The sequence below is a fragment of the Vulpes vulpes genome, chromosome 2 (assembly GCF_048418805.1).
Source record: "Vulpes vulpes isolate BD-2025 chromosome 2, VulVul3, whole genome shotgun sequence".
Lineage (NCBI taxonomy): Eukaryota > Metazoa > Chordata > Mammalia > Carnivora > Canidae > Vulpes > Vulpes vulpes.
This window is the reverse complement of record NC_132781.1, coordinates 148,855,063-148,876,493: the sequence shown is the minus strand read 5'-3', so window position 1 is coordinate 148,876,493 and position 21,431 is coordinate 148,855,063. Positions and strand designations below refer to the sequence as shown.

Sequence of the window (21,431 nt, the reverse complement as noted above, 5' to 3'; positions counted from 1 at the left end):
AGGGACACCTGGATTCATCCTGTCAACACCACTTGACTATTTTCTGAGCTATATCAGGACAGTTAGAATGACTGTAACAGCTGTGAGTTCCTGAGGTTGCAAAATAGATACTTGGGAAAAGGTTATTTGAATCACCTTTCAAAATAACCTACAGCACAGGAGCAGCATGCAAAGTAAGAACTTCCAGGCTATTGTTAGCATTATTTAAAATACAAGTTTTAAAGCTGAGCAGTTTATGGGTCAGCTTAACTCTTTCATTTCCCCATTTTGTCAAATGCATTGAGCATTATTTAAAGGTCTTATTCAAATATTCACCACCAATAAGAAGAGAAGGAAGCTCACTATGTACAGGATACAGAATAAAAACATTCCAAATTACATCTTGTCAGCATAAATTCTTTTGTTTGAGCCCCTGAAATTTTTCTGCTGTTAGGGCAGTTTGGTCCAAGTTTCCCCTAAAACCAGTTAAGCTACACTTCACTTCCTCTCCTAAACTTGCTTTTTATAAATCACATTGTACTTCACAGCCATCTCTCTATGTACTGAGAATAATACAAGATAAACAGACAAGAACCCAAATCATTCTATTTGGAGCTTCTGATGGCTTCTTAAAATATACTTTCTTCCCACTAATTGTCCAATAGTGGCTTGATATTTATTTTCATAAAATACAACATTTGCAATCTTTAAAAAACATACAGTGAAAGCAGTTGTTTCACATTAAAACACGAAAGTAAAAACGGTGAAATACTTCTATGATGCCATGTCAAGGGATTATTATTCTTTGCTCACCAGCTTAGTTCAACATGGATCCACCTTCCTTCTCTTCCCACTTAACGGAAAATTTAATCTCCTGTTCTCTTCCTCCAAATGCTTACTGAGACGGCGGACAATATACCACCTCTGAATAATACTAAAATGCAGCATATCCAATCTTACAACATGCATTTGTGGAGCTCTTTGTGCATACCATACAAACACTATCGAGGATTAAGATACTAGAAGAATCCAGGTGGATGAAAAACATTTTATAAAGGACATTAAAATTTCATATTAATGCTATATACTTTGAAGACCCAAAGTATGAATAGAATGGAGTAGGATTAATTAAGACTTCTGAGGAAAGGTAAAACTTTTATGACAAGATTGTACAATCAGTGAAGGGCCATGGTAACATGATTGAGAAAGGACTCTGGTTAGGTAAGTCTAGGAGGCTTTGACCATGCTGAGAATTTCAAACCAATTCAAATGCAATAAAAGCTCTTAGGAATTTAAAAGTATGAGCAGCGATAGGCAACTCTTTGCTCAATGAGAAGAAACAAACAGGCCACGTTGGTGCGCATCTTATGATCTACTGAGTAGCTTCATAATTAACAAGCTTCACAAAAATAGACAACTTACTAATTCCTATGGCATAGGTGAATTATTTTTCCTACTAATCATATAGGAGTTTAAATTCTACTTGCTGATAACCTCCAACTAAAGATCTCAGTTCATCAGAGAAACAATTTAGGTTATAGTCTATGACTTAAAATTTGAAGTGATTTTCATCGAGAAAGATCTAAATTATTTGAATAATTTAAACCAATCACCAAAAGGAAACTTGTTTGTAACTACACGTGTGGAATGAAGAATAATGTCACTATAGTCTATTGTTTCTCCATCATATCCTTCTCAATTTGCTGACAAATCCTACCGATGACTCATATCCTTCTGCACTAACCAGTCACTCTGTTCCCTCATGATAGGCTTTTCACTAATAATGGAAAGTAGAAAACACATCAATTTGTTTTCCTACTAAAAACAGTAAATATCAACATATGTATATAAATCCAATTTATGGATACTGGATGATACAATCTAGTGAATGTCTCCTGTAAAAGACTGAAAAAAAAAAACAAAACCTTATGCTCAAATATCAGCTAAAACTAAAGGACTACAAGAAAGCAGACTGATTGTGAATTTGAATTCTTGTCAAACGATACATTAGTTAAGAGCCAACATTTTTGACCACTGCAGAAATAAAAACACAAAGCAATTTATCTGATCTGCTAAAGCAAATATATCATGTGTGCATTTTATGCCAAAAGAATTAACATTTTCTGAGAAGAATGAAATTTCAACCCAAAAATACTATGAAAGGAATTAAATTTCTCTAAAGGTAAAGACCATTCTTATCGTCAAAATATTTTTTCAAAACAGGCTCAACTAGCAAAGAAAGGGGTCGTAGAAAAGCTTAAACTTCTCTGCAGTTTCAAAAGGCAATGTTGTGCAATGTAAATATACATTCAAATGATGAGATTTAGTTTCTAGGCCACTTAAAATGGAGTGGATGCTGTGTTACAGAACCTATGGGTATAAGAAATCAGTGCAGGAAAACAAAAAACATTTGTATTAAAATCACATAAAAACTGTCGGTATAATCTGTCAACTCCTCATACATAGTCTTTTTTCTAGAAAAGTTTTTTTTTGTTGTTGTTTTTTGTTTTGTTTCTTTTGTTTTTTTAAGATTTTCTTTATTCATGAGAGACACAGAGAGAGAGAGAGAGAGAGAGAGGCAGAGACACAGGCGGAGGGAGAAGCAGGCTCCATGCAGGGAGCCCGATGTGGGGCTTGATGCTGGGTCTCCAGGATCACGACCTGAGGCAAAGGCAGAAGCTCAACCACTGGGCCACCCAGGCACCCCCAGGAAAGATTTTGTACCCTGTCAGTCTATGTTGATTGAACAGACAGTTCGGGGGGGGGGTCATTTTCTCACCTGGGTCCTGGTAACTCCACAGGGTAACTGTGGAAAGTGGACAGAGCCTGCAATGCTGTGTAGCTTCTTTCTTAAAAGTGCTAGAGTAGTGATAGTTTCTGGTTTAGCTTAGACCTCTACAACTCCAAGGAGCAAAAAACAAAACAAAACAAAACAAAACATATAATATCTACTCGAGCTCTACACCAAGCAATCCTATAGGGCTGCAAGTCCCAAGAGAGTGGCCAGGAAGTCAAGGAAGCTAGAGAATGTGGTTCAGTCAATAAAACAAAAGATAACCAGAGAAAGCTACAGACACTTCTATACATATACTACCCCTAAAGATGAAAATGGATAAAAGGCTTTTCTAACATTCCAGATTAACTGGCTCAAATCACCTTTTCCCAAAAAAGTTGTAATTGCTGGTATCCATTGTTCACTAACAAACCCAAGGTACAAAATTATGTGAATTGTAGTATTACAGACTCTCACTTTATAAATTTAGAGAATAATCATCATTTCTATATAACCCAACTAGTATCTCAAGAAACATCTCAAAGCAGCAACATACCCCCACAAAAAAGGATCCAAGTAACTTTAGTATCGTTTAAAAAAAAAAACCTAAAAACTAAATTTCAAACAAAAAAGGCCAACTTTAGAATATCCACTTAATTCCTATATAATGACCAGAGTTAATTAAAAAATGAAGTTTAGCAAGAGATTTAAAAGTACCTTAAGCCTCAAGGGGAAACTTTTTTCATCTACTGCCATCTATTTACTGATATTTTTAACTTAGATTTCAAAATCTGGAATTCAACAATTGATTCTATAAATCAATCTCCTTATCTGTACAAATGAAAGTGCCACTTATTCAAAGGATTATTATGAACTTTAATTAAGTAAGATGATTTATGATTCAGCATAATAAAATTCTCAAGAAGGGAATGTTGAAACCTGAAACATCATGTTGGACTTCACAAGGGTCCTAAGACCTCAAGATCTCTACTACGGCCCTACTCAATAAACATTAACTAAGTCTACCGTGTTAAAATTATGGATCTTGATTTCCAGTTGCTCAAAGTTTTTAAAAATCCCCAACCTCTCTAAGTAATATAGCTGATTATATAGCATTTGAAGAAATTGAGCTAACTTGGGTTTCACTCTCACTTAAGTTTTACTCTTCCAAGAGCAACAGCTAAAAATTTATGTACTGTTCTTCTGCATCTTATTTGTAAGATGCAGTAAGAGGCTTCACTGATTACTAATCCCACATTCCAACAAAAAGGAACAGTACAAACCTTGTTAAATAAACCTCTACTAAATTTAAACTCTATGTGTCAAAAATCATAGTTCTATAACTACTGCATACAAAAATGCCACCTTTAAAAGACAAAATGTTAAATAAATAGAATAGGGTTAAATCTTAAAAATCTTTTATCTTGTTTCACACAAATGTCTTTTCAAGGAAATATAAATATGCGACTTCCAAACTTTTTAAGAAAGTTATATGCAAAAGCATTCAAATGTTTACTCTTCCCTAGTGCCACCAAAGTTCAATGATGTTGTAAATGGTTTCTGCTTATAAATTTAGTTAGTTCAAATTAAATATTACTTGACTGAGTCATGGAGGGAGTGGTTTGACTTTTGCTGTTCTGAGTCAGAATAGACCCAGTTCAGCAATTCTAAACAATTTTTCATTTGTATAGGTGTCCTAAATGCTGGCTTTTTCCAGTTACCAAATATAACAAACTGTTGCCTTAGTAGAAAGGTCTTAGTGGTAATATTTTGAATCTGTAGTTCAATTTATAATTAACAAAGTGCTTCCACATATATTTTCTTATTTGATCTTCACAATCTCCTGAGTTAAAATCTCATACAGCTGAACAGAGACTTTCACATAGGAGTGACAACTTCTAGTTGACTCTTAGCGCCAATAAATGCCCCAATAAATACACTCTTTCTCTCCCCCAAAATAAAAAACATAAAAGGCTGCTGGGTTTCTTTAATCAGACTTTCCTCTCCCAGACATATCCCAGGTGCCTCATAAAAACTATGTCTCAAAGCACACACCCTGGGGCCCCAAGAGTTTCAAGGCAGAATCTCCACCCACATAAAAGCCTAGCTTAGGCCCCAAAGAGCCTCAAGTCAGCATCTCCTAAATGATCTCCTTGCCTTCAGCCATCTAGTCTTCTGCATTAAATTCAACACTTCTCATGCCACCTAGTCTTCTGCATTAAATTCAACACTTCTCATCTGTACAAGCTGCTAGGTCACTGTGTGGTTGAGAAACCTCAAAGTGAGACAACCTATTGAGAGGGTGGTAATGGTGTAGTGGAAAAACCAAGGATTTAGGAGTCAGAAAGTCCTGGGTTTTTAATCCAGCTCCAATTCTTATTATCTTGTGACCTAGGACAAGTTACTTAACTTCTTCTTTGAGTCTTTAGATCTCTTCATCTCATCACTGTAAATCATTGAGGGCTCATCACTGTATCGCAAGTGCCTAGCAAATAGAAACCACTCAGTATGTGCCAAATAAATGCAACCATCTTTATAGTAACTGAGAATTAAGTGAGAGTGTGTAAAAATACCTGGTACACAGTAGACCCTTAATACCAATTAATCCAATCTCCCACTAAATATTAGTTAACAATACTATTTACTATTTCTGAAAGCACCAAGCATGCTAGTGATGAAAAAAAAGGACACTCTAGAAAAACAATTTCTGACTCCTAATTACACACTGATGTTCTGGCCTATAATTCTATTAGGTCTACTATTAAAAGGACTACCATACTCTTTGCTTATCCTATTGAAAGACTTCCAACTTCTGAGAAACTTCTCATCATTAAAGTGTAAAATCGGTATCAAGGTACTCTTATCAACAACCCCTACTTCCACAACACAAGAATCTGGCAAAAGTCTGTAACAATGTCCATTTACTATCCAATATGAAACAATTTTTAAAATGTCAAGATTAGAATATGGGCAAACAACTTCTCACCATCTTCACCAACACAATGGCACGCTGGCAAGTGATTCTGAAGCCTTAAAAATGTGTCATTCTGTAGCCTTCATTTCCTTTTGCCCACTGAACAAGGCATAACTTCACTCACTTCCTGTCTGAAATTACTCTGTAATACAGAGCATGGCAGCAAATAACTACCATATTCTAATCCAGCAGCAGTTGTAGTTTAGTAATTCCAAACAGACAAGCATGCCTACAGTAGTGGTGCTACAACTGTTAAGACACTTTATATGCTTCTTGACAAACTCCAGGGAATAATATACTAGCCTCTGGTTGTTCCTCATCATCAGTGCTACATTATTTTTTTTTTTTCCTTAAAAGATTTCTCCAGAAGAGTAGAAAAGAGCCAAAAGCCTAATAAAAATTTTTCCCATTTATGCAACGATAAAATACCTTTCGCCTGAAAAACTAGCAGTACTTTACAAAACAGCCTATGCTTCTGAACACTCGGAAGGCAAAAGCCTAGGACCCTGGGCAATAATACGCAAGACTGGTTTAGTTAGCTCTCAGAGCGCCAGACTAGGATGGGATGGCGACCATGTCCTTGACAAATTCAGAAATTTATATCGATGTCACAAAGCATTTACCCCTCCACACACACACACACACACACCAAAAAAGCAGGACTTTTCTTTTAAAAATCCCAGAGCCAGAGGACGATAGTGCTACTGGAAGAGATTCCTATACCGTTTTCTCACACTGGAACCCAAGAACTGAGGGCCAGGACGCTCCTGGAAAAGCAGCAGGGTTCACCATCGCCACACACGGCGCCCACGACCTCTGAGAGCCTCCAGGGCGCCCGCTCACACACTGGACAATCCCAGGCACACCCTTCCACGCTCCCTCAGCTGCCATTCATCCTCTCCCCGGCCTCCCTCCTCACACCGCACTCAGGTTCCCCACACACACTCCCCCGCTCTACCCCATACACTCGCCGCCCTCCCTCTCCCACCTCCTCACTCTCCCCCTTGACCCCTCGCGCCCCCGCGCACTGCCCCCCACGCCCCCTGTCCTCCACACGCACTGCCCCCGGACACGGCCCCCAAGTCGCTCAGCCACACTCCCCGCCCCGACTCCGTCTTCCCTCAGCGCACACGCACACCCAGCCCTCTCCCCAACTCACACCGTCCCCCCTCACGCACGCACATTCCCTCCCGACACTCCACATTCTTCCACACGCACCGTCCCCCCTTCCTCACCCACCCTCGCTCTCCACGCTTCCCGGCCGCACTCCCCCCGCCCCCGGCCCGGCCCGGCCCTCCTTCCGGGGACGTGTCTCGGGCCTGCACTAATGGCTGCGGCGCCTCCCGCCCTCCCCTTCCCCGAGGCCCCGGGAGCCGGAGCGGGGTCCGCCCGGGAGGAGCGCACTCACGCTGGCGAGCTGGGGACTGGGCATTGAAGTCCGGCGGCGGCGGGAGCGAGGAGGCGCCTCTCTCCTCAGTCACCTCGGCGGCGGCGGCGGCGGCGGTAGCGGTGGCGGCGGCGGCGACGACTCCCCCCCAGCCTCGGCGCGCGACACCCGGCCTGGCCCGGCGGCGGCGGCGGCGCGTGTCCACGAGTCCGTCTTGCTGCTGCTGCTGCGGCCGCCGCTGCGTCTCCTGCTGCCGCCGCTGGCCCCGCTGCCGCCGCTGCCCTGTGGCGTCGCCTCGCGCCGTGCCCGGCCGCCGCTGCCGCTCCAGCCGCTACCGGACGGACGACGGTTACAGCCCGGCCGATCGCGCCGCCGCCACCACCGCTGCGCGCGCAGCCGGAACCAGCTCCCGCCACCGCCCCTCAGGGGGCGCTGCGGGGCGCGGCGCGCACGCCCACTGGCCCGCCCCCCGCGCCCGCTGACTGGCTGGCGGGCCGGCTCGCGGGGCGGTTGGGCCCGCCCACCTGCCCCGCGGGGCTGTGACCCACTGCCCTCGGCGCCTCCCCCGCTCCTCCTCGTGGTTCGTTCCTCTCCGCACTCCCGGCTGCGGAAGGCGCGTCCATGTGACCGGGGAGGGGGGGCCGGTACGTGGCCAGGGGAGTCGTTCGCCCACGCCGCGGCCTCCGCATCCGCATCCGCACCTGGGCAGAGGCGAGACCCCGCGGCCGCGCTGTGACCTGCAAAGTCGAAGGGCTTTTTCCCGCATCCCGAGCCGGGAGGCCTGGAGCCAGACCCTGATGGGATGGGGCGGCCACCCAGCCCTTTGCTCGGGGATTTCCAACTCTGAAGTGACAACCGGGGCAGCTCATTCTTGGCTGCCCTTCTTCGAGGCCCCAAATAAATAGCGTGCGTGTCTGCAGTTCTGCAATTGCGAAGATGTTTCTGCGCCTCTCCTTGTCCCATCCCCGCGCGACACATACACATACACACACACACTCACATACACACACCCCAAAGAACCCTTCCTGACAGACCAGAATTCAAACTTCCGGGACGTAGCATCTTGGGCAAGTTAGTTCCTCTCTCTGAGTGCTCTCAACTATTAAATGGAAATAGCTATTAGCTACCTCCTGGGGCTCTTTTCACGTTTCAATGATATAATGTATGAACAATTCCTGATTAAGAGGAAATCCTGAATTTAAAGATTTCCAACCTAATGTCCTCTTTAACGACAGAGATTAGCCTAGAGATTCCAATATTCTCTCTTACTCTTGGAAGGTGACCAGAAATTCTTAAATTCTTTGTCAGACCACGAGTTCTAAGTTTTGGTTTGGAAAATGTGGTCACCGGTGAGTTAGGAGGCTGGTCTGGGCCACCGCTGGAGGGCAGCCAGACTAAGAGGCACTGGAGACTGGCTTGGGAGGATGAGGGGGAGGCTCATCCATGAGAGTTGGGGTACCAGGGCTCTGTCTTCCCTATCCATCCTAGGAAGTCATACCTGCCCAGAACTGGCATCTACCTAGAAGAGACCCCTGCCCCTTGGGCTGCATCCTTCCCACCACCAGACCACACACATGTTTATCTGGCCCTGTGGGGAGAAGCAATGGTCAGTAGACATCATTAGGCCATCCCCACAAGGTAGACCTGAGGCATTGCTTCTGGCCAGAAGGCTTCTATTAAAGCTTAACAGTAAAAAGCAAGGTCTTATGACTCAGCCACATCAAGCCACAGAACAGAACCCAAGATGTTCACCACCAGCAGGTGGCCCAGGAGAGGGTATTCCAGGGCAAGGCTGGCTGGCTGGCAGGACTGTGTGGGAGTTGAGAGGCCCTGAAAGGAGGGGCTGCAGATCAGAATCAAGGCCCTTGGATGAGGAGCACAGGCTCAGCTGCCCCTTGCATTCTGCCTGCCTCCAGCAGGCAGCATTTTCCACTTCCTGGAAGCACAGATTTGAAACAGAGAAATACCTCCTCCAGAAAACTTTTGTTGAGTCTTCTGATCATTGATTCTTCTTCCACTAAAATCTCAAAACACCTTGTGCAATCCTCTATCATAGCACTTACCACAGTGAATAGTAAATGTCTATTTTCATGATTCTCCCCCCTCCTTAGAATGACCTACTTGGGGCAATCAGGTACATGGTTGAACAAATGAATGCATCTTCCCTCATCTAGCTCTCAGCCTGGCCCTAAAATGTCAGTATAAATAATACAATAACAACATAAGGAAAACAATAGCGGCTATGATAGTGGCTACCAGTTATTAAGTATCTACTCTTTTCTAAGCCCTGGATAAGCTGTTTTAAAATATATTGTCGAAAAAAAAAAAAGAAAAAAAAAATATTGTCGGGATCCCTGGGTGGCGCAGTGGTTTGGCGCCTGCCTTTGGCCGGGGGCGTGATCCTGGAGACCCAGGATCAAGTCCCAGGTCGGGCTCCCGGTGCATGGAGCCTGCTTCTCCCTCTGCCTGTGTCTCTGACTCTCGCTCTCTCTCTCTGTGACTATCATAAATAAAATAAAATAAATTAAAAATATATATATATATTGTCAAGTTTACTCTTCAAAATAACCTTATTGGGCAGCCCGGTTGGCTCAGCAGTTTAGCGCCGCCTTGGGCTCAGAGCATGATCCGACCCCGGATCTAGTCCCGGGTCGGGCTCCCTGCATGGAGCCTGCTTCTCCCTCTGCCTGTGTCTCTGCCTCTCTGTGTGTCTCTCATGAATAAATAAATAAAATCTTTAAAAAACAAAACAAACAAACAAAACCCACCAAAGTAACCTTATGAGGGACGCCTGGGTGGCTCAGCAGTTGAGCATCTGCCTTCAGCTCAGGGTGTGATCCCAGAGTCCCAGGATCAAGTCCCACATGGGGCTCCCTGCATGGAGCTTGCTTCTCCCTTTGCCTGTGTCTCTGCCTCTCTCTCTCTCTCTCTCTCTCTCTCTCTCTCGGTCTCTCATGAATAAATAAAATATTAAAAAAAAAAAAAACCAACCCTATGAGAAAGGTATTATTACTTTCATTTTAAAAGGAATTGGAAGGGGCAGCCCTGGTGGTTTAGCGGTTTAGCGCCACCTTCAGCCCAGGGCGTGATCCTAGAGACCTGGGATTGAGCCCCACATCAGGCTGCCTGCATGGAGCCTGCTTCTCCCACTGCCTGTGTCTCTGCCTCTCTCTCTCTGTCTCTCATGAATAAATAAATAAAATCTTTAAAAAAAAAATAAAAGGAATTGGAGGGGCAGCTGTATGGCTCAGTGGTTGAGTGTATGCCTTTGGCTCAAGGTGTGAACCGGGGGTCCTGGGATGGAGTCCTGTTTCAGGCTTCTCGCAGGAAGTCTGCTTCTCCCTCTGCATCTCTCTGTGGGTCTCTCATGAATACATAAATAAAATCTAAATAAATAAATAAATGGAATTGGAGGGGCACCTAGGTGGTTCAGTCAGTTGAGCATCTGCCTTCGGCTCAGGTCACGATCCCAGGGTCTTAGGATGGAGTCCCACTTCAGGCTCCCTGCTCAGCAGGGAGTCTGCTTCTCCCTCTCATTCTCTCTCTGTAATCTCTCTCTCAAATAAATAATAAAATCTTTTTTTAAAAAGGGGGGAAGGGGATTGGAAGATCAGAGAGATGAAGTGGGAGACCCAGGATTCAGGTGTCTGCCTCTGAAGCCCAAATAAGCATCTTAGTCTTTGACTCCAATCAATAACTGTGTCTCTCAGAGTAGGCTGGAACCCCTTCTGAGATGTTGGAAACACCCACCTCTGAGAGCGAAAGCCCTGAAACCATGACACAACCATGCCTCCAGATAAGCAGGGAAATACTCTAACCTCTGACATAAATGATCTCACCCAAATGGTTTCCCAGGGACGACTGCACCCCTCAAAACAGATCAGGAACTGGGCTGCAGGCACCTTTATATGGTGCAAACCACCCTTGGCAGTGAGTTTCCCACATAATGAGTGCCCTGAGTTTATCCAGTACCTTTGCTGAAACCTTCCAATTGCCATTAGCTTATTAATCTTTGTGAGGTAAAGTTAGCAGTATTGTTGGACAGTTTTTTTTAAAGATTTTTTTTTTATTTATTCATAAGAGACACACACAGAGAGAGAGGCAGAGACATAGGCAGAGAGAGAAGCAGGCTCCACGCAGGGAGCCTGATGCTGGACTCAATCCCAGGACTCCAGGATCACACCCCGAGATGAAGGCAGACGCTCAACTGCTGAGCCACCCAGGCATCCCTCTTGGCCAGTTTTATAGTTAGCTTCTTTTTTTTTTTTTTTAAGATTTTATTTATTTATTTATTTATTTATTTATTTATTTATTTATTTATGAGAGACACAGACACAGAGAGAGGCAGAGACGCAGGCAGAGGGAGAAGCAGGCTCCATGCAGGGAGCCCCACGTGGGACTCGATCCTGGGTCTCCAGGACCACACCCCGGGCTGAAGGCAGGTGCTGAACTGCTGGGCCACTCGGGCGTCTCTATAGTTAGCTTCTTAAGAGCAGGAGCTGTATGGTTCTGCCACATACAGGAGTTCGAAGAAGTAATGGTAGTGTGGCAAAGAAATGGAGACCTTTGAAGAAGTGGTTTAGACAGAGGTGGGGGCATAAGCCAGGTGCCTAGAACCCACCCTGGGATTCTAGACTGTTTCATCTGGCATCCTCGCATTGCCATTTAGTTCCTGGGTAGCCTTGGGAATTACTTCATCTAGTCTCAATTTCCCCATCTGTAAAATGGAAAAGGTAACAGTACTTACCTCCAAAGGTAGTTCTGAGCATCACAGGAATTCATATATATAACTTGGAACGATGCTGGACACCTAGTAAGTGTTCGATAAATATTAGCTAGTATTACAATTATTAGAATGGTACTTGGCACTGTGGAATGAATAAATGGAATAAGCACTGCTACTATGGTTGTAGAGAGTTTATTTCAAAATTGCAGGCTCTGCTACTTACTACTAGCTTTGTGACCTTGGACAGGTGGCTTAACTTCATGATGAACCTCTGTCTTCATCTGTGAAATGAGGTAGCTCTGAAATGAAGATCTTGAAAGTGCTTTGTAAACTGTCCATCACTATATAAACATTAACCATTGTTTTGTACCATCTGCAGGATTCTCAGCTCTGCCCCTTAGAATTCCTGACCTCTGAAGTTTCTTCGTGTGTAATATGGCCATGGTGATCACGTCTCTCTCAGGGGGTTATTGTGAAAAAAATTAAATGATTAATGACAATATATTTATAGTACCTCACAGGGAAGAAGTGGACCATGCACGCTACTTCCCTACCCCCTAACAAGTGTTGCTTTTCAGTGTCCCAAAGTAAAGGAAGCTGCAGGGCCCTGCAGCTGGTGGGAAATTGATGAAACCAGGGGAGCTGGGATTATTCCAGGCTCTGCCACTGTGAGGCCTTGCGCAAGTTACCCAACATCTCTGAGGTTTCAGATTCCCTTCCTTTAACGAGACCCTTGAACTACTCTTACGGAAAGGACCCAGTTGGAAGCAAGGACCCAAATTCCCCACCCTCTATACCAGATGGGGTCAGGAGCCGCAAAAGAAGCGATCCAGGCTCTACAAAGTTGAACTGAGCTTGGGAGGCTCCCGCCCAGCACTGCTTGGCTTGTCCCAACCCTGTGGACCGGTCAGGAGAAGGCCACGGGAGGACCCCACCCCTCCCAAAGTGATAACCGGGGAGGAGGAGGAGGAGGAGGAGGAGGAGGAGGCAGGGGGAGGAAGGAATGTACTGATTCACCGCCCCACCCATCCCCTGCCTCTAATCTCTCTTCCGGAATTTTACAGCCCTCTCGTACGGGGGCGGAGGCGGAGGGGGCAGGGCGCCGCACTCCGCCGGCTGCTGGACCCCCCCCCAACACACACAAACACACACACACACACACACACACACACACACACACACACTCCCCGGGCAATCAGCGGCTGCGGGGAGCCCCGGAGAGTGGTGCACCGGCCCCCGGGCAGTGTGCCCCCCGCGGAGCGTGCTGGCGGGGGGCGGGGAGGGGCGAGCCCTGCGGGGAGGGAAGGGAGCCGTGAATTCCCACGGGCCGCCAGGCTCGCTCCGGCGTGGCTGCCTCTCCTCTAGCCGGTAGGAGCCGGAGAGCTGGGGCGGAACCCCGGCTCGGGCCTGAGTGCCCTGGAAGGCCGCGGCCTCCTTCAGGAACTTTCCGGCGGCCAATCAGCTCTCCGATCCCCATCTCCGCCGCAGTCAGGTGTAACTGGGTTTCAGCCAGAAACCCAGAGAGAAAGCGACTTCAGGCACTGGCAGCGACGGAGAAGGAAAAGTTTAGAGACGTAGCTCAACCACCTTAGTTTAGCTTCCTCAAGATGGGACAAGGGCGGCTCGCACAAGGTGGGGATGTGCTTGCTCCAGGCGGTAGGTGCTGAGGGCCCGCGCGGTGGAGTCCCCAGAGGAGCCCTGCACCCAGGCCTTGAACCAGCCCGTCCTGCTGGGTGCAGTTCACAGCATTCTCCGCTAACCTCGAGACTTCATTTCTCCGTTTGGCAGTCAAAAAATGTAAAAGAATTTGTTAATAACTGAAGCAAGTGCTGTTGGAACTGCAACTCCCAACAAAGGGATTAGGAGGTAATGATGGCCACAGCTAACATTTACTGAGTACTTACTCTGTGCCGAGGACTGTTGTTCTAAGCATTTGATACGTATGAACTAATTTAATTTTCAAAATAATGCTAGGACATGGAAATTTTTATTATCCTTCTATGGAAACTGTGATAACAGCAAAGCCACTTGACCAAAGTCACTCAGCCAATACATGATAGAGACAGGATCTGAACCCAGCGAGGATTTTTCCAGGGCCCCACACCCTCAACCACTATGCCATCTGCTGCTCCTGATGAGAATGTGGTTGCAGTCTACCCACCTGGACATTGGATTACGGTGTATGTTCTCTTCATTATGGCAACCTCTTTCAGAGTGACTTAGATTATCTGTGTGTGTATAAATGTTTAATATGTGCTCTCTGACTGTGATAATGTTTCTACACACTGAGACATCAAAGTACTAGGTTAAATGAGGCAATCAAGGTCACATTGTGAAATCGAGAAGATTCCTTCCCCAATGGTGCACAGTTGTCTTAATTCTGTCAAGTGCTATGGCCAGAATCTTGACTTCCCCTCCAAGGGGGTCCCCTTTTACCTAGTGGTAACCTGGAGTACCCATCTCCACATCAGTGATCCTAATTTGACTACTGCTATGTTTTTCAAGGATGTTGCCCTGGCCCCCAAAACATATCCCTTACCCTATCCTCAGCTGTGTACATATAAACTGCACCGTTGGAGGTTTCTTTTTCTTTTTTCTTTTTTTTAAGATTTTATTTATTTATTCATGAGAGACACAGAGAGAGAGAGGCAGAGACACAGGCAGAGGAAAAAGCAGGCTCCATGCAGAGAGCCCAACGTGGGACTCGATCCCAGGACTGCAGAATCAGGCCCTGAGCCAAAGGCAGGCTCTAAACCACCGAGCCACCCAGGGATCACCAACTGGAGGTTTCTTACTTGGTTTCAAGCCAAGATGATAGTTCATCTTTTGTCAAAATGCAAACATTACAAGAGAGAAAAATAAACTGGATTTCACCAGCCATTTTCATGTAATGAGAACAAGATTATAAGAGCCTTCCTAAAAATGAGTTTTGGTGGAAGAGGGAGAGCAGAAGGACTATGAATCCCTGAATTAATGTCTGAAAGAACAGCAGAAATCATCTAGTGCAAACCCCCCTTTTATAAACCCAGGTAAAGAAAAGGAATGTCGCAGGCCTCTCAGAGATACTGAGATTCGGAGGAGAGGAAGGGGGGACCACTGTGGGGAAGGGAGCAGAAATAGAGGCAAAGGGACAAAAGACCAGGTTAGCCTCAATGTCAGAAGCCTTTCCTTCCAGTGGCAGGGGTTATTTTCCTAAGCAAGCTCTATGCCCGATGTGAGGCTTGAACTCATGACCAAGAGATCAAGAGTTGCCTGCTTCATCTACTGAACCAGCCAGGTGCCTCTCCAGTGGGGCTTTAAAAAATCTGTTCTCCCTGCAGCCTTAAAAATAATATATGCATTTTATGGTATGTAAGTTATACTTTAATAAAGCTGTTATAAAATAAGACATGCTTCTTATAAATATTTTTTAATTATAGATATGAATATTTAATAAAGTAAAAGTCCCCCACAGTTATATCCAGAGAAGGAGCCACTTTTAACAATTTGTATTATATTGCTCCTCTAGATTTTTCTCTGCACATTCATATTTTTTTTCTGTGTATTCATTTACACATGCATGCCCACACCCGCGCTCATGGGTATGTTTAACAAAAATGGGATCGTTTCTCTTAACAATATGTCTTGGACAGTTTTCTATGTCAGCGCATTTAGATCTACTATATTCTTTTAAAGGCTGCCTACACAGTATGGATGAACTATAATTTACTTAACAGGTTCCCTAGTGATAGATACTTGGATTGTTTCCAATATTTTGCTATTACAAGCAGTACTGCAATGGACATTTTTGCACATGCATTTCGGAACCCTTTTAGGGGAATTCTGTATGACAAATTCCCAGAGAAACCGTTCCTTTTAAAACAGCATGCTTCATAAATTATCATTTTCATCCCATTCCAAGTGCTTTGACATAACAGCCTGTGCCTGATCCAAATGACATAAAGTGCTTAGGATATAGTACACATTAAATAAATGTTAGTTATTTTCATGATTATTATTGCCTTTGTTTCACAAAATCATTGGTCTGGTAGGAAGAAATCCATTCCTTCAGTCAACAATTATTGATGAGCTGCTGCCACATGATGGGCCTGAGGAGGCAAGGGTGAACAGAAGTAGATCCTGCCCTCAAGAAGTTGACAATCTCATTGTGGATGGATGTGTCAGCTGTCAATTAAAACACTGTGAGATAAGTACCACAAAAGTGGTATCCACAGGGGAGATAAGGGAGCAAGTAGGAGGGACATTAACCAGTCTGAGGAAGGGCAGGAATGATGAGAAGGAGTAACAGCTTCAATTATCCAAAGAAGTAAGGTAGTTAGTTAGTGCCCCAGCCACCTAAGCAAAGGCCAACCCACCATCCCCAAGAGATACTGATAGGACCCATAAACCAATCAGTGGTTCTCACATGTCCATCCTCAGATTGGTGCTAGTACATGGGGAAAGGAAGAAATTAAAGATAAAGTGGTAAATTTTTATATGTCAAATCTGTTGGATTTATTTTTTTTTAGGATTTTATTTTTAAGTAATCTCTACACCCAATGTGGGGCTCAAACTCACAACCCCAAGATCAAGAGTTCTATGGTCTACAGCCTGAGCCAGCCAGGAACCCCTGAACTTGTTTAGCTTAAAAGAAAGCCTTTCCAACTTGACAGGATGAGCACTGGGTATTATGCTATATGTTGGCAAATTGAACTCCAAATAAAAAAAAAAAAAAAAGATAGCCTTTCATTCTGAGAGTATATCCCTCCTTGTTTGGTGGGTTGTTTTTGTTTTGTTTTGTTTTGTTTTTTTATTTTTGTTCTTTTTTTTTTTTTTGTATTAAAATGTTCTTTCTTTTATGAAGCAGTGGTTGTAGTACATGATAGTTGTTTTTCTTGAATGTTCTTGTCTGACCAAACTAAAAGCTGGAAACCTAAGCTCAGATACCCTCCTCATTTTTTAAACTTTTGACTATTGATGACGTCTAAAAGTCTGGGGACCTCTGAGCCAAGGGACTTCTTTTATCATTATTACTGAAGTATAATTAACATACAATGTTATATCTGAGCCAAGTAACTTCTAAGGTTCTTTCCATACCTGTGGTTATAAGATTCTCTGCTCAATAGTGATTAAGTCCCAGAGCTAAATTAAGTTTAGAATCCGTGAACCAAATCTTTTTCAACAGACCCCAGGTAAAAATAAATACATAAATACCTGAATAAGTAAAAGAAAGAAAAAACAATTTGGTACCCTCTCAAACACTTTCATTTTTTGGTTCCCAAACCACATAAGAGTGTGTCAAGTTTTCATATAGACTTGGTCTCCTGTTCCCAGGAAATGCAGCACTGAAGAAGAGAAGCCACAGAAATAACAGATAGAAGGGATATGGGAAAAATCAATTGATGCAGTTTTCACAAACCTTTAAAATAGATCAATTTAGGTGATGATGGGGTTTCATGACCAGTGGCGACAGAGCCTCTGATGGGAATGCTGGTGTTTTTCTGGCATTTCTCTGAGTGAGCTGGAAGGGGAGGAAGGTGGGGTTCCCCCCCCCTTCCACTTATAAAAAAATGGAAGTGATGAAAAGCAAAAGTTTCCTGTAATGTAGTGTTAAGAGGAACAAATGAAATGCAGCTCCTCTGCAGCCAGAAAATGCAAACCCTCTGACAGGCACTGGGCAGGCCCTCCCCGCTGATGCTGCGGGCACAGGCTAAGTATTCACCACCACACCTGGCCCTGCTGTTGCCATGGCGACTTCTCACCTTTTGCATTCCTTGACTTGGGGGTTGAGAGTGGTTCAGGGCGCATTTGAGCTTTCATGTTTCTCCTTGGCTTCTGGAAAAGGAAAGGGGAGGCAAGGGAAGGATTCTAAGTTAGCTTGGCCGGCCTTGGCTGTTTGCTTTTGAGCTTATGTAACTAAAGCCTCACTAGGTGAGAGGCCTCTGCAGCAAGGGGAAGGAGTGGAAATGGCTTTGGCAGAGCCCAAAAGACCTAGGTTCAAATCCCAGCTCATCGATGAACTCCTCGTCTGGGCTGGCACTGGCAGGTACAGAGAAATGACTGAATAGCCAGAGTTGGCCCTCAGAGAGGCAGCAGTCCAGAGGGACATCTGGGTCAGCAGAGCCAATATAAGTGTCTTCTCAGCGGCCAGTGCCCACTGCCCAGAGAGATGACCTTATAGGGAGGGGAGAACCAATATGGTACCCACACAGCATTGAGCAGCACTTTTAGGAACACTCCGGCAAGGATTCCTTCCCCTTGAGCATGAAGCCATCAAATTAAGGGTGTCAAGAACTGAGACTTCCACTATGACCCAGGCAAATTAATTCACTCTCCCAAGCCTCACTTTCCCCATCTATAAACCAAAGCTAATGATAACTACCTTAGTCTCGTTGAGAAAACTTGCATTCATTAATATATAATGATGAAGCAAAGAGCAGAGAGACCCAAATTCAAACCTTGACTCTCCGATGCTCAATTGAGTGACCTTGGATAATTCTGAACTTTGGCCCTTCTGAGCGAGATTCCTCACCTGTAAAAGGGTAACCATAATCATACCAACTCCTAAGAATATTGCTAAAATTACACGAGGTAATGTATAGCATCAGCATGTAGCAAAATGCTGCTTACTTCTTACTAACAAGTAGAGCTCCTGCCCCAGTGCCTGATGTGTCCTAAGTCAGATACTATTGCTGTTGTTACATGGCACCTGGTTTGCTTTTGGTAAACATTCCTTTCCCAGCCTTCTTCCAGGCTTCTTCCTTCTTTCCTCCAGCCACTCCACCTTTGCGCTTTCTTTAGCTTTCACAAGTGTTAGCTAGGTCTCTCCCAGGCCAAGGAGGGTGCAGCTTAAGATCCATGTCCCTCTCTCCCTCCCCAGTATCCCTTTTATCACCTTGGCTTAAGCCTCTCTTCCTGGGCTGAATGAAGGGGAGAGGGCCTGGGCCCACTCCCATGGGGCTCCCCTGAGAGTGAGGTGGGGAGAGGCAGGGAATGTGTCATCCCTGATGCAATCACGGGCTCATTGCTTGGCCCACTTCCTTCTCTTTGGGTGTTTACCAGAGCCTGGATTCCACAGGATCCCTTGGAAGTGTGCTCTGACAGCAGGGGCACGCAGCACAAGAAATCATGTGACAAAGCAGTACTGTGTCCACCTGGGCCTCATGCGCCATGGCTCAGGGACACAGGAAAGAGATACCAGGTGTGAGTCCTGAGGGAGCAGCAGGGAAGGCAGGCTCTAGGAGGGAGGGACTAATCCCTAGCTGATGCCGGGGCCAGCTTCCAGACCCAGCTCCCTGAGTCTTGATGAATAGGCCCTTTATCCTTGAACTTAGGGGGAGGGAGCCACAGAAGGGGTCTCAGGTGACATGGAGACCCTGAACAAGCTCAGAAGATCTGGTCCTGTCCTTCCCAATAGAAATCCTAGCTGGGAAGAAGCTTGTTTTCCAATCATTTGCGTAGGATCTTCATTTGGGGTGGAGGAAGCCTCATCAATATCTCAGCCTTGCTTAGGATGTTAGCAACATCCTAAGAAGCACAGGTCGCCTAGTGCTAAAGAATGGGGCTTTGGGCAGTCAATTCTTAGCTCTTCCAGCTACTGGTTGGATGCCCCAAGCAAGCCACTTCCCGTCTACCTCTCAATTTCCCCTTGTCAAATGGGATAATAACAGTAGTCAACTTCAGAGATCAAGCCGGTAGGCCCACAAAACAGTACAGGGCAATGGTAAAGTGCTTAATGACTGTTTGATATTGTTATTTTTATTCAGACCTTGGGGGGAGGCAGAGACAAAAAGCATCCCAGCATCAGCTGTTTGCTCCCAGATCCAAGCCCTAGAATTCTCTAGTGCTTAGAGAGCCTTTTTTTTTTTTTTTTCTGAAGCTAGGGCCTCATTGTCCTTTCAATATCTAATGACTGTTTCCCAGTTATCAGGAGAGAATCTGACCTCCCCTCCCCCAGAGCTGTGAAACCAAGTAGCAAAACTTGCTCAAGTCCTGAGTCATTCAGCAAAACCGGCCCAAGGTAATCGGTGGATCAAGGAAACCAGATGCAGAGTGGGGAAAACCCAGCCACAAAGTTGGGGCCTTCTCTTAGGGCAATTCCCTCTGTTGGTCCCTAGGATGAGCTTTCACACAGGTTCCACAAATAAGACGGCACCTGATACCTGAGAGCTTCCCAGGCCCTCTGGTGCCAGAACAAGATATTGGCTGCACCTAGGTCTCCAGCCCATGGCCAGGCCTTCCCACAGAATCTTGTTTGACACAAGATCTTGGAAAAACTCTCTCTGTCCCTCCACACCCCAGTCCCAGTCCTAGGGAGAGTGGACACCTTGTCCTCCCATCCTCTCCACCCACTCATTTCTCAGCCCCTGCAACTTAAACCCAGCCACTCCACTCCCATGGCTGATCTCTTAATTGACAGACTACCTCCAGGCCTTTCCTTCCTGCCCTCTGTAAACATCAAGCACTGTTGACTACTCTATTCCTCTCTGGATTTCTCTGAGGTCATAGTTGCCTGGTTCTCCTTCCCCCTCTGCAACCAGCACTGTTCAATCTGGGTTGTTGGCTGCTCTCCATTCTTTAAAGGTTGCTTCCTGGTTCTGCTCTTAGCCCTCTTTCCTCCTAGCCTGCATTCCCTTCCAGAGTTAACCTGTGTCCAAGTGGTTAACTTCCACTGCTTTGCTGGTGACTTCTCAGTATCTCCAGCTCAGATCATCCCCCTCCCCCCCATTGTCACCTGCCTACCAGGCAGCTCTGTTTGCATGACCCCAGGCAGAGCAAAACCCATGTGCCCCAAAGTGAACTCCTTATCTCGCTCCCCCCAACCCGTTCCTCCTCCTGTGTTCCCCTGATGAATGTGCTCCCTTGATGAATGACACCACCTTTTCACCCTGTTACCCAAGCCAGAGGCCCCATCATCACACTGGCCCCCTCCCTGCCCTGCCCACAAATCACTCTACTCTTAACATCTTCTCAATCTTCCCGATTCTCTTCCATCTTTATGGTTTCTGCTTCAGTTCATGCCTTCACCATGACCTGAAGCCTAAATTTCTATGTCTTATAAATGGGATCTAGGCCTTAATCTCTCCCCCATTTGTACTAGACTCATCCTGGAGTGTTTGCCCAGCTACAGTCCTTTTTCTAAGGACCCACTGTTGCCCACAGACCTTGCTGATGAGGTCCCCCAAACCCCCATGTTGACCTCACTGAAGCCTGCCCTGCTAACACCTGAACATTTTGAACCAGAGATGCACATCTGACCCAAGTTGAGTTGAATTCTATCTCCTTGGATTCTTGTCCAAATGTCCCCAAGGGTTACATCTGTAATAAAAAACTAGTGCAATAATCTAAAGAGACAATGGGGAATGGGTGATTGTGGCAAATGGAGAGTATGTGTCTTGTCTAAAGGTAGCAGCTGCTACTCTGCACTAGCAGATGGTTGCCATGGGAATATAAGCCCAGACTTGTCAGATATTCTGATTTTCCAGGGTTTTTTTAATGTGAAATTTACCAATTTTTAAATTTTGGGCACTAATTCATTCTTTTAAATGCCACTGGCTAAGCATATCTTGTGCATGATATTTGGCCTACAGGGCTGCCAATTTGTAATCAGCAC

General features: G+C 45.2%; 1 protein-coding gene across 1 annotated transcript in view; it reads right to left on the bottom strand.

Annotated features, from left to right (window-relative positions):
• PTP4A2 (protein tyrosine phosphatase 4A2) overlaps nucleotides 1-7,277 on the bottom strand; it is a 30,920-nt gene extending 23,643 nt beyond the window's left edge. Inside the window, exon 1 of the mRNA XM_026014385.2 lies at nucleotides 7,135-7,277. The gene's annotated coding sequence lies outside the window, so the exon portion shown is untranslated. The remainder of the gene's footprint in view (nucleotides 1-7,134) is intronic.
• Between the last annotated feature and the right edge of the window lie 14,154 nt (nucleotides 7,278-21,431).